Below are 14,111 nucleotides of genomic sequence, written 5' to 3'. Positions count from 1 at the left end.
AGTGAAACTATGAGCAGTAAAACATTGAGTACCTAGGATAAATGCCAGTGCTGGTGAATAGTGGCTGAATTATCAGCCTTGGAAAGAATGAACTTCCTTCCAAATAAGTGTTCTCTAATATAGAATGCCATTTTAAAGCCTGTATAGAAGGTTCCACCTATAAAACAAATGCGTTATAAATACCTGGCAAAGATCCGTGATTTTCAGGAGACATTTGGTTGCTTGATTTTTTTTTTTTTCATGAGAATGCTTTGTCTTTTTACATTTGGAAAATTTGATTCATAAAATGACAGTTAAGAGGTAAAGTAATACAAATATACAACCAAATCTTCTTTTAATTCACTTTTTTATTGAGGTATAATTAACATCCAACATTATTTTAGTTTCAGGTGTACAACATAATGATTTGATATTTGTATATATTGCAAAATGATCATCACAATGAGTCTAGTTAATATCTGTCACCGTATAGTTACAGAATGTCTTTTCTTGTGATGAGAACTTTAAAGATTACTCTCTTAGCACCTTTCAAATAAGTGATACAGTATCATTAACTGTAGTCAAGGTACCATACCTTACATCCCCATGACTTATTTATTTTATGACTGGAAATTTGTACCTTTTGACCACCTTCACCTATTTCGCCCAACCCCCCATACCCTGCCTCTGGCAACCGGCAATCTATTCTCTGTGTCTATGAGCTTGGCTTTTTGTTGATTATTATTATTATTATTATTTTTTAGACTCCACATATAAGTGAGAGCAAATGCTATTTGTCTTTCTCTGTCTGACTTCTTTCACTTGGCATAATGCCCTCAACAAAGTTCATCCATGTTATCACAGTATAACCAACTTTTATATCAACTAGGAATCAATGGAGGGAGAAACAATCAGGGATTGCTTGGCAAATAAATAAAAATGTGGAAGTTTGGAAAAGAAAAAAAATGACTTGACACTAATAAGTTATAACAAAAATCTTTTGCTGAACAGCCTTTTTTGGTATATTACCCCTAGCAAAATAATAATATGCTTTACAAATAATATATCCTTTGCTTTGTTAAAAATATTACTTTAATCACTGTGTCAGTATGAAAGTTTTAGTGAATATTTATTGCACCTTGCAGTTCTTTACTAGATACCAGTTTCCAGTAGTTACTGTATTTTCGTTTTTAAATTTATGTTAAAAAATCTTTTATTTTTACATAATTTTTAAAGATTAATTTCCATTAAGAGTTATTACAAAATATTGGCTATTTTCTCTTTATTGTACAGTACATCTTTAGCCTATTTTATACCCAATAGTTTGTAACTCACCTTCCCCTATTCCTATAATGCCACTCCCCACCTTCCCCACATAACCACTAGTTTGTTCTCTATATCTGTGAGTGTGCTTCTTTTTTTGTTTTATTCACTAGTTTGTTGTATTTTTTAGATTTCACACATAAGTGATATCATACAGTATTTGTCCTTCTCCGTATGACTCATTTCACGTAGCACAGTGCCCTCCAAGTCTATCCATGTTGCTGCAAATTTTGTTTTTTTTATGGCAGGATAGTATTCCATTGTGTGTGTGTGTGTGTGTGTGTGTGTGTGTGTGTGTTTATACACCACATCTTTATCCATTCATCTATTGATGGACACTTACACTGCTTCCATACCTTGGCATTTGTTAATAATGCTGCTATGAACATTGGGGTGCATGTATCTTTTTCAATTAGTGTTTTTATTTTTTTCAGATATATATCCAGGAGTAGAATTGCTGGGTCATATGGTAGTTCTATTTTTAGTTTTTTGAGAAACCTCTGTACAGCTTTGCACAGTGGCTGCACCAATTTACATTCCCATCAACAAGGTACAAGTGTTCCCCTTTCTCCGCATCCTCACCAACATTTGTTATTTGTGTTCCTTTTGATGATAGCCATTCTGAAGGGTGTAAGGTGATATCTCATAATGGTTTTGAGTTACATTTCCCTGATGGTTATCGATTTTGAGCATCTTTTCCTGTGCCTGTTGGCCATTGCATTTCCTGTCCCTGTGCCTGTTGTATTTCCTCTTTGGAAAAATGTCTGTTCAGTTCTTCTGCCCATTTTTTATTTGGATTGTTTGATGTTGAGTTGTATGAGCTGTTTATATAAGTTGGATATTAATCGCTTATCAGTCATATCATTTGCAAATATTTTATCCCATTCAGTAGGTTGTCTCTTGTCAGTGGTGTTCTTTGTTGTGCAAAAAGTTTTAAGTTTAATGAGGTCCCATCTGTTTATTTTGCTTTTGTTTCCTTTGCTTTAGGAGGTGGATCCAAAAAAATATTGCTGTGATTTATGTCAAAGAGTTTTCCTCTAGGAGTTTTATAGTATCTGGTCTTACATTTAAGTCTGTAATACATTTTGAGTTTACTTCTGTATATGGTGTTCGAGAATGTCCTCATTTCAGTCTTTTTCATGTAGCTGTCCAGTTTTCCCAACACCACTATTAAAGAGACTGTCTTTTCTGCATTGTATATTCTTGCCTCCTTTGCCATAGGTTAATTGACCATAAGTGTGTGGGTTTATTTCTGAGCTCTCTATTCTGTTCCATCAATCTATGTGTCTCTTTTTGTGCCAGTACCATACTCTTTTGATGGCATTAGCTTTGTAGTATAGTTTGAAGTCAGGGAGCATGATTCCTTCAGCTCTGTTCTTCTTTCTCAAGATTGATTTGGCTATTCGGGGTCTTTTGTGTTTCCATCCAATTTTCAAGTTACTTTTTCTAGTTCTGTGAAAAATTGGTATTTTGATAGGGATTGCATTGAGTCTGTAGATTGCCTTGTATAGTGTGGTCACTTTAACAATATTGATTCTTCCAATCCAAGAATGTGGTATATCTTTCCATGTGCTTGTGTCAACTTTACTTTCTTTCATCAGTGTCTTATTGTTTCCTGAGTACAGTTCTTTTACCTCCTTTTAGGTTTATTCCTAGGTATTTTATTCTTTTTGATGTGATGGTAAATAGGATTGTTTTCTTAATTTCCCAGTCTGATACTTTACTGTTAGTGTATGGAATTGCAACAGATTTCTGTATATTAATTTTATATTCTACAACTTTACAAAATTCATTGATGGATGAGCTCTTGTAGTTTTCTGGTAGTGTCTTTAGAATTTTCTATTTATAGCATCACATCATCTGCAAACAATGGCAGTTTTACTTCTTCTTTTCCAGTTTGGATTCCTTTTATTTATTTTTCTTCTCTGATTGCTGTGACTAGGACTTCTGAAACCATGTTGCATAATAGTGGTGAGAGTGGGCATCCTTGTCTTGTTCCTTATCTTAGAGGAACTGCTTTCAGCTTTTCACCATTGAATATGATGTTAGCTATGGTTTTGTTATATATGGCCTTTATTATGTTGAGGTATGCTCCCTCTATGCCCACTTTCTGGAGAGTTTTTATCACAAATCAATGTTGAATTTTATTAAAAGCTTTTTCTGCATCTATTGAGCTGATTATATGGTTTTTATTCTTCAATTTGTTAATGTGGTATATCACATTGATTGATTTGTGGATATTAAAAAATCCTTGCATCCCTGGGATAAATCCCACTTGATCATGGTGTATGATCCTTTTAATGTATTATTAGAATTGGTTTGCTAGTATTGGGTGGGCCAAAACTTTCGTTCATTTTTTCCATAAGATGGCTCTGGTAGCACTTAGTTGTCTTTAACTTCACTCAAAACGATTTTGTTAGATTGTATGTGACAGCTGTCATATCAGCGTGCATTTAAAACAAGACTTATCAAAATTGGTGAATTTTTGTGTAGCCATTTTAATATTGAAGATGGAAGAAGAAAAGCAACATTTTCAGCATATTATGCTTATTTCAAGAAAGGTAAAAATGCAACTGAAACAAACAAAAAAAAGATTTGTGAAGTGTATGGAGAAGGTGCTGTGACTGATTGAACATGTCAAAAGTGGTTTGAGAAGCTTTCTGTTAGAGATTTCTCACTGGACAATGCTCCACAGTCAGGTAGAACAGTTGAAGTCGATAGCGATCAAATCGAGACATTAATTGATAACAATCAACATTATACCACGCAGGAGATAGCCAACATACTCAAAATATCCGAATCAAGCATTGAAAATCATTTGCACCAGCTTGGTTATGTTAAAGAACTTTGATGTTTGGGTTTCACATAAGTTAAGTGAAAAAAACCTTCTTGACCATATTTTCCCATGCAATTCTCTACTGAAATGGAATGAAAATGTTCCATTTTTAAAACAAATTGTGATGAGCAGTGAAAAGTGGATACTGTAGAAGAATGTGGAATGGAAGAGATAATGGAGCAAACAAAATGAACCACCACCAACCACACCAAAGGCTGGTCTTCATCTAAAGAAGGTGATGTTGTGTATATGGTGGGTTTGGAAGGGTGTCCTCTATTATGAGCTCCTTCCAGAAAACCAAACAATTAATTCCAACAAGTACTGCTCCCAACTGGACCAACTGAAAGCAGCACTTGACGAAAAGCATCCAGAATTACTCAACAGAAAACTTCCATCAAGGTAACGCAAGACCACGTGTTTCTTTGATGACCAGGCAAAAACTGTTACAGCTTGGCTGGGAAGTTCTGATTCATCCTCCATATTCACCAGACATTGCACTTTCCGATTTCCATTTATTTCGGCCTTTACAAAATTCTCTTAATGGAAAACAGTTCAATTCCCCGGAGGACTGTAAAAGGCACCTGGAACAGTTCTTTGCTGAAAAAGATAAAAAGTTTTGGGAAGAGAGAATAATGGAAGTTGCCTGAAAAATAGCAGAAGGTAGTGGAACAAAAGGGTGAATACATTGTTCAATAAAGTTCTTGGTGAAAATGAAAAATGTGTGTTTTATTTTTACTTAAAAAACTGAAGGCACTTTTTGGCCCACCCAATATTTTGTTGAGGATTTTTGCATCTATGTTCATCAGTGATACTGGCCTGTAATTTTCTTTTCTTTTCTTTTTTTTTTTGATATCTTTGTCTGGTTTTGTTATCAGGGTGATGGTAGCCTCATAGAATGGGTTTGGAAGTGTTCCTTCCTTTGCAATATTTTGGAATAGTTTTAGAAAGATAGGTGTTAACTCTTCTCTAAATGTTTCGTAGAATTCACCTGTGAAGCCATCTGGTTCTGGACTTTTGTTTGTTGGGAATTATCGTTTGTCAGTCGTATTTAAATGACTGGTTCAATTTCACTACTGGTAATTAGTCTGTTCATATTTTCTATTTCTTCCTTGTTCAGTCTTGGGAGATTGTACCTTCTAAGAATTTGTCCATTTCTTCTAGGTTATCCATTTTATTGGCATATAGTTGTTTATACTGGTCTCTTAACGATTCTTTGTATTTCTGTGGTGTCAGTTGTCACTTAAACTTTTTCATTTCTGATTTAATTGATTTGGGCCCTGTCCCTTTTTTTCTTCATGAGTCTGGCTAAAGGTTTATCAATTTTGTTTATCTTTTCAGATAAAGCTGGTTAGCTTTTAGTTTCACTGATCTTTTCCATTGTTTTATCAGTCTCTATTTCTGCTCTGATCTTTATGATTTTTTTTCTTCTGCTAACTTTGTGTTTTGTTCTTCTTTCTCTAGTTGCTTTAGATGTATGGTTAGGTTGTGTATTTGAGCTTTTCCTTGTTTCCTGAGGTAAGCTTGTATCACTATAAAATTCCCTCTTAGAAATGTTTTTGCTGTGTTCCACAGGTTTTTTATCATCATGTTTTTGTTTTCATTTGTCTCTGGGTATTTTTTTATTTCCTCTTTAATTTCTTCAGTGTATCTTATTATTTTTTAAAATTAGAATTCAATAGGTAATTTTTTCTTCCCTTGCTTAGTATGGTATCTCTAAAAGAAATTTGTTTTGGTAAAGGCTGTACAAATTTTATAAAGAGAAAATACTGTCTGTTTCACTCAGCGTTTGGTTTCACACAACAGAAATCATAGTGACTAGTAAGCTTGAAGATATTTAGTGTCACATATTAGATCTTTCACAGAATTTTTTGAAGGTCAGAATAGTAGGCTATAGTTCATGCCTCCAGAAATAGCTTTCAGACCCAAGTGTCACTCTGCCCATGCAGGATGGTTAAAGCCTCGATAACTACTCTGGAAAGGTATGAAATCTTCAGGCATGTACTGAGAGCAGAACCATGCCACTTCTGACAGTATCAGTCCCAGCAAAGCAGTGCTTCACATCTTGCTTTTCTTCACATTTAACCCTGTTTTACAGCTAAATGCTCCCATGAGAGTATTTGATTTGTGGACTCTGAATCATATCCATGACCCTAGCTACGTGGGAATCTGGGAAAGATAGAAATTAGCATTCCAGAATCTGCAACACTGGAAGACATACTTAGTAGGAGTTGGAATCATCTTCGAATCAACCATTCCACAGACTCTGCCCAAATTCACTCATTAGGAAATTCAACAAAAAATAAGTTTAATAGGATGCCAAAATGGCAAGAGTAACATAATGTATATATTTATCCTACAAACAGAGATGGTTCACTTTGTCCTCACAAAAGAGTGCATTCATCTTTTGGTGGTAATCATTTTTCCTATGGTTCAGGTACAATCTCAAATTGATATCTTGTGACCTATTAATTTAATTTTTATTGGCACCAGTGGGGCACATACACGATATATAGCAAGGAAGAAAATTGTGTCATTATCAGAGTCCTTGTTAGCTAGGGAATCATACACAGTTCAGGGGTTACCTTTTACACTGTGTTCTATGACTAGTTTTGTGCTCCAAGTGTGTGCTATTTACATAGAATTCAGTGTGAGTGGTGTCTAAATAGTACCCTGAATTTGGACATTGAGGCAGTTCTTATAATCTTCCCATGGTTATTTATGACCTCTTTCATCCACTAACCTTTATATTTTCCTTTGTTCTCAGCAGAATACCAACTCAGAGCTCTGTGCTTAATCGAGTGGCTCAAAACCCTTATTCCTAAAACTTTTGAGCATTAGTATTCCTGCCTGTATTGAGTTGATACAGATTCCCACTAACTTTGACCATTGGATGTACAGTACCAAAGGTACCCTAGAGAATCCTCCAGAATCCATCTGTTCTCTTTTTTTCTATTATGTAGCAGAACCCAAACTCCCCTTGATAATAGGGATTGATCACCCACATCAGTGTAGTAAACTCTTCTCTTACCCTCAGAGACTCAAAAAGTTCAAATGGCTAGGATAGAAGTCTTGACTTTAAGCTAAGTGGAACAATTATTGTGCCCCTGGGCAGAAACTTTATTCTCTTAGAACTAGATCTCTAAACAGTTGAAAGTATAAAAATGGGGAATAAATGTGAAGGGACACTGGAGAGACAGGTGAGAGGAACTACTTTCTTTTCCATCTCTTGGTTCCTATACCTATGTATTCCAACTAAAGGAGAAATGGTATCATATATTGTTTGCAGATTCAGGTAAATGTGTATTGCATCCTATAGGGTAGGTCCAAGCACCTACTAGATCTTAATATTTAACTGGTGCTATGATCAATTCTTCAGTAATAAATAATATTGGAAGTGGTAACTGACCATATGGTAAAGAGAAAGTCATATACATTCCTTGTTAAATATGTTGTGATAAATTTCAAATAGATCTGAGATTAAAAAGTAAATGTAGAAGTATTAAAAATAATCATAATAGTTAAGTGAAATTGTTTACAATCTAGGTGTAGGGAGGATTTTTCTAGCCATACCTTTTATCCTACTTGAAGGAACTGAAGAAAACAGTGTAGAACATAAATCTGACAGTGTAGAACATAAAAAAGACATTTGCATGGGAAGAAATACCCAAAGAGGAGTACACAAAAGTACACAAAAATAAGATTTGACAAACTGGAAAATATACTTTCATAATACAAATGAAGATTTAATACTCCTAATGGATGTACTAATTAAGAAGGAAAAGATAAATAACCCAACACAAAGATGTGCAAAGGAAAGCCCAGTTACAAAGGAAAGAAATAAAAATGACAATCATGATATTCCTGATAAACTAAAATAGGAAAATTACAGCAAAATAAAAATGAATAATTAATAAATGGATTTCAACCCATCATATATACAAAAAGTCCATGAGTTTTATCCAAAAAAAGAGATAAAACTTCATGGCCAACATGAAGTGGACATTTCTGAGGACAAAGTCCTAGGCTATACAGCCACTAACTAATAGAATTTTTTTTTTTTCATATTGACTTTCTGGAAATCAGAAATAAATTTGCAACTTAACCTTAGCAATTTATCTTTCCTTTGATCCAGATTACTATTTCTGTGTTTTTGTGGTTCATTAAATGCTCATACATATTTTTTGTAAGCCATTTCTCTTCGTTTGTGTAAGAAGATAACACCTTATAAAATATTTTTCTCAATATATGTGACTATATACATCCACTAGTATGAGAAAAATGAGAGGTTGAATGGACAGAGTGTGTGAGGATAAATAGGGATAAGATCCTTCCCATATGGAGGGTATAGCTATTTGCGTTGCAAATTAATAGGTAGGGGTGAAGACTGAGGAAAGAGAAATGTCAGGTCACGTTTGGGAGTTACAGACATATTTCATGTTAGCAGCCAATGATGATTTGGTTTAGTGAGAGTGGCCAGTATAAGTCAGTCTTCCAAGAAAGAAAAAGTTGAAAGAGGAATGTAATGGTGCCATGAAAGATTATTTGGCCTGAATGTTACTGGATATAAGCAAAGTAGCAAAGAGGAAATAAATGAATGAGTTATCATATTTAGTAGTGAAATAACTTACAGCAGCATTCTCTGTGCAGAACAAAACTGATTAATCAGATTTATTCAGCAATTTCTCTCTCTTTCTCTGTCACACAAACACACTTTTAATATTGTGACAATTTATCTACAATTAAAAAAACTATATTTAATGGCAAATACATCAGAAAAGGGTGATAAAGATGTGTTATCTTCAGAAAAGTAGTATATAAACTATCAAAAAGTATTGAAGAAGTTAATGTCAAGAGAAATAGTTAGATATAAATAAGTTACCTATTAATATATATAAATGTTAATAAACCATGGAAATTATAGTGAGTAAAAGGTACATAAATAAGAGAGTGTTATCTGTAGCTTTCATAAAGAACACTGAAATTCATTTTCAGTGCAATCTATGAAAGGAGGTGTAATTTGAATGAGGAAGATAAAAGGAAGGAATAAATATAAACCCTGGAACTTAGAATAAAACAAAGAAGAAAATTGGGATATCAATCCAAGGAGCTCAGCTGATAATTTCATGAAATTGTTGTAGATATGGAGATGTAAAGTGGGCTCTAGAAAAGATTTAGAGGAGATGTGAATAAACAAGATGGAAGGGAGAATATAAAGTAAATGTATTCTATCATGGGATGTAGTCAACTGTTTAATCTCTTTACCATATGCCCTATTAGATTATGTTGACAACTGAAAGCACATTTATCTAAATCTTTAAAGTATTTAGACATTAACCAATATAATGAGTCATCTAAATTGTACATTGCAAATAAAAATTAGATCAACCATTTAAACTGAGGCAATAAGAAATGACATTAAATTATTCAATGACAAATAACTCTATCCAGTTAAATGTCATGCACATTTTTAAGAAATTCCCTTGTCAGAAAGGTAGCTAAGTGTTGAAATGATAAATTCAGAAAAAGGTCAATTAGTAATCTACTGTTTTTGAAAGCAACATCTTCTGGCATTTATTCCATTATAGTTGTGTTATTCCCTTTTATTTATAGAATGTAGATGGGTAACTTTCATGACATACACATCTCTCATTCAGACTAAACAGAAGTTATGTTTGAAATTTACATCTAAAGAAATCATAATACAGTTCTAAGCAAATCCTTTCCTTTTAAATGGCAATATAGAAAATTGGGTGCTAAACATACTTGGAAGGAAAAAATAATATTTGTGACCCAGAATTTAGCATATTAAAGAGTTCATTTCAATAATATGTAGTCAAGTCTGTTTTGAATATATTTAGCAAACGCCAAACTATTTTTTAATTCACTTAAATGAGTTTCAGTTGTAATTATGACAACTGATTCAAAAGAATTGTCCAAAGACACAAGAATAGGATGTTATGCTATTATTGAGGGAGAATTGGAGTAATTCTGAATGGTGATTTTCTTTGCAGTTTGAAAAGATTGCACTGTTTCCATTTTATGGTTATTAATGAAATTGTGTTAGACTGAATAATACTCATCTCCCAAAGATATCCATACCCTAATACCTTAAACCTGTTAATACAGTAAACAGTTCCAAAGGTTCTTTGCAGATGTGATTAAGATGATAGAATTTGAGTTGGGTTGTTATGGGGTCCAGTCCAATCACAGGAGCCCTTAAAGTGAAGTACCTTTTCCTGCTGAGGTTGAGAGAGAGAGATGATGCAGCAGAATGGGAGGCAGAGGAGACAGAGAATTGTGAGGAGCATTCCACCCACTGTTGCTAGTTCTGAAATGTAGGGACCCACTTATAAGTACAGGGGAAGAGGCCCCTGGGAGCCAAGGTGGGTCTCAGGTGACAGCCGGCAAGGAAACAGGACCTCAGCTGCAAGGTGCAATTCTGCCAACAACTAAAATGAGCTTGGAAACAGATTCTTCCTGAGGGCCTCCAGAGAGGAGCACAGCTCTGCTGAAAGCTTGATTTTGGCCTTGTGAGACAGAGTAGACAAAACCAGCCAAAGAACGCCGGACTTGTGACCTACCAAACTGTGAGAAATAAATTCGTGTTGTTTCAAGTGTCAAAATGTTTGGTAATTAGATACAATACTAATAGAAAACTAATATGTTTCTTCAGCTTTTCTTATGTGAATTTCTTATATCAAAATATATTTTCTACTGGCTAAAATTTTAAGGGGGCATTGGTACATATTATAATCTTGAATTATTTGCTATAAAATGCCTGCTGTTTAACTACCTATATAACATAGTTTCATAAGGGCTGAAAGTGTAATGGAATAGAAATAAAAGTTTTAAAACTTTTCAATAACAGTTAAACAACTTAGCTCTGTTAATTATTGCACAAATTTCTAATCTTCAATTTCCTCATCTGTCATTTGGTGACAATAATGTCTACACAGAATTGATAGAATCTGTGTAAAAGTAGCATAACACAACTTGAAACACATGTGCATAATAAAATCAATTTCCTTATCATCTTCCTTTTCAGGACAAAATTATCTGCCCTACTACCTTAAACATACTCTTGGTGACTTCTTTAGATTGAGAGAACCTATATATATATATTTATTTTATGTTTGTGGTATATTTTCTTCTAATAATAGAGATGGTCTTTGTTTAAATTATTCAAAAGCAAGTCATGAGCAATCACATTGCAATTGCTTGCATTCTTGTGGATTTATGTCATAAGGTAGGAATTGGAATTTTTCTGGGCATGTTTTGGTTAGAATTAAAGAAAGTTCACAACGGTTCACTGCAGGGAAGTAATGTCTAGCACAGCTTCCTGTAATTACCTTGGACAATAAGATATAATTCTGGGGAATCCAGGCTGATGAGTTAGAAAGACAGGAAGAGTATTCAGTAAGGGAAAACGAGAAAAGATGATACAAGAATAACCTTTATTTACTTAGTGATTTTTTCCCTAAGATTAGCCCTTCCTAAAATCACAGATTAATTGTATACTTTTTATACTTACCTTATTTTCTTAATAAAACAAGTAGAACTTATAATGATTTAAGGTCTTTAGGAATTGAGAATAGGATATATATTTCATATTTTTTTCTTATGAAGTAATGTCTTAATACTCCTCTATATTCTTCATGTATTTATAGTGCCTGTAATATAATATCTGGAATATAACGGGTGATCAGTGCATGGTTTTATTATCTACCGATGATAAATTCATAAATAAATTTATTATTTAGTCTAAACAGAGCAGAAGATAGAAATGGAAACATTTCACTTTTATTTGGGAAAACGTAGGCAATTATTTTAATCTAATACTATATAAGCAACTTAAGCTTGTAGATTTCATATTTGGAGGGAGTGGTTTCAATATTTTTTGTTTTGTTTTCATTTGGCTTTTATTTTGTTATTGCTCAATAAAGCAGTAATTATATTCAATATTTACTTTGTGCTATGGGAAATACAAAAGGAATATAGAATATGTTTTATGTCTGCAGTAGAATCTAACACATAGTTTAAGAACTGGCCGGTGTCAGTCTAGTGCTCCAGATGGTGCAGTTACAGGCTGGAAAAGCTTCTATCAGCCTTAGCCTGTGAGTGTCTGAAGCTGAGACCCTTACCTCAACCACATTTTACATACAGTACGTACAAGAAATAAACTTTTTGCTGTTTTTATTGTTAAGCCAGTGAGATTCAGGGATTGTTTATTATCACAGCATAATTAAGCTTGTTCTGACTGATATTGACATTGGTACATAAAGTTATGGCTGTACCCTAAAAAATACTGTCTCATGTGCCATGAACTTAGTAGTTGGGTAGTGGTTGTTGGAAAAATAGTGAATATGGTACACAGTAGCAAAACATTTGGTAAAACTGTTCAGCAATAACTTGGGAAGTAGACGGCTCTGTAACAAATGGATATTAGTGGTGTGTGTTAGATGCTTTTGGCTGCTTTTGTCAAGGTTTTCTATGAAAAAAGATGAACTCAGAAAACAATTGCCTGGAATAAAAGAGAGTAGAGCAAGAAAGGGAAGGCTTTGCAGGACTGGAAAGGGCAACTGCTTCAGGACTTTAAATAATAGGACATAAATTTGAAAAGGTAGTTGAGAGATGAAAACCAATCAATCCTAGCCTGGCAGCAAGGATCAAATCAAGTTTATGGCTGTCACACATTGTTAAAATCTCTTTGGGGATTAATGTGGTGGCGAGTAAATCCTTTCCCTTTATAAACGGTCACTTAGTCCTCCAGCATTCCATATAGTCCTGCTTAACTCAATTGTGCCTGTTGGGCCTGTTATGGACTGAATGTTTCGGTCCCACCTAAGTTAATATGTTGAAGCCCTAACTCCCAGTGTGATGGTTTAAGGTGATGGGGCCTTTGGGAGATAATCAGGTTGAGATGAGGTCATAATATTGGTGTCCTCATAATGAGGTTTGTGCCCTTGTGAAAAAAAGACACCAGAGAGCTCCCTCTGTCCGCCATGTGAAGACATCAAGAAGGTAGCCATCTGCAAGACAGGAAGATAGTTTTCAACAGAACTGGACTATGCTGGCACCCTGATCTCAGACTTCCTGCTTCCAGAACTGTTAGAAAATACATTTCTGTTGTTTAAAGTACACAGTGTTATGGTATTTTGTTATGGCAGCCCAAGCAGACTAAGACTGTCCATTACACAGATTTTCTGTTTTATCATCACCAGAAAGATGTGTTCAGTCTTACCCTGGGAATATGGTATAATCTGAAAACCTGACTGCCTCTTACATCGACTGTAGTTTTCTAGGATTGCCTTAACAAAGCAGCACAAACTGGGTGACTTAAACAACTGAAATTTATTGTCTCACAGTTCGTGAGACTAGCAGTCCAAGATCAAGGTGTCAACAGAGTTCTTTCCTTCTGAGGGTTGTGAGAGAAAATCTGTCCCATGCCTGTCACCCACCTTCCAGTGATTCTCTGACAGCCTTTGGCATTCCTTGGCTTGTAGAAGCATCACCCCAGTCTCTGACTTCATCTTCAAATAGTGTTCTCCTTGAGTGCATGCCTGTGTATCCAGACATTTTTATCTGTGGGGTGTCTGTGTGTTGTGTGTGTGTGTGTGTTGGATCCGTTTTTATTTTGAAAAGTTGCAAAAATAGTGCAGAGATCTCCTGTGTGATTTTCACTCAACTTCCCCAATGATGTTTAGATTTCTATAAACAACATTAGACCCAATATATGGAACTGTCCCACCTCACCAGAGGCACTCTGTCACACTTCCCCTTTATAATCTCTTCTACCCCAGTAATCATTGATCTGGTCTCCATATTGTAATTTTGTCATTTTGAGAATGCTGTATAAAAGAATTTTAAAATACGTTACATATTGAGATTGGCTTTTTCACTCACTGCAAGGTCCTTGAGATCCATCTAAATTGTATCATATATTAAGAGTTGATTTTTTTTATTGCTGAGTAAT

The sequence above is a fragment of the Phocoena phocoena genome, chromosome 5 (genome assembly GCF_963924675.1).
Source record: "Phocoena phocoena chromosome 5, mPhoPho1.1, whole genome shotgun sequence".
Taxonomy (NCBI): domain Eukaryota; kingdom Metazoa; phylum Chordata; class Mammalia; order Artiodactyla; family Phocoenidae; genus Phocoena; species Phocoena phocoena.
The sequence above is the reverse complement of the archived record's forward strand: the minus strand, read 5'-3'. Positions refer to the sequence as shown.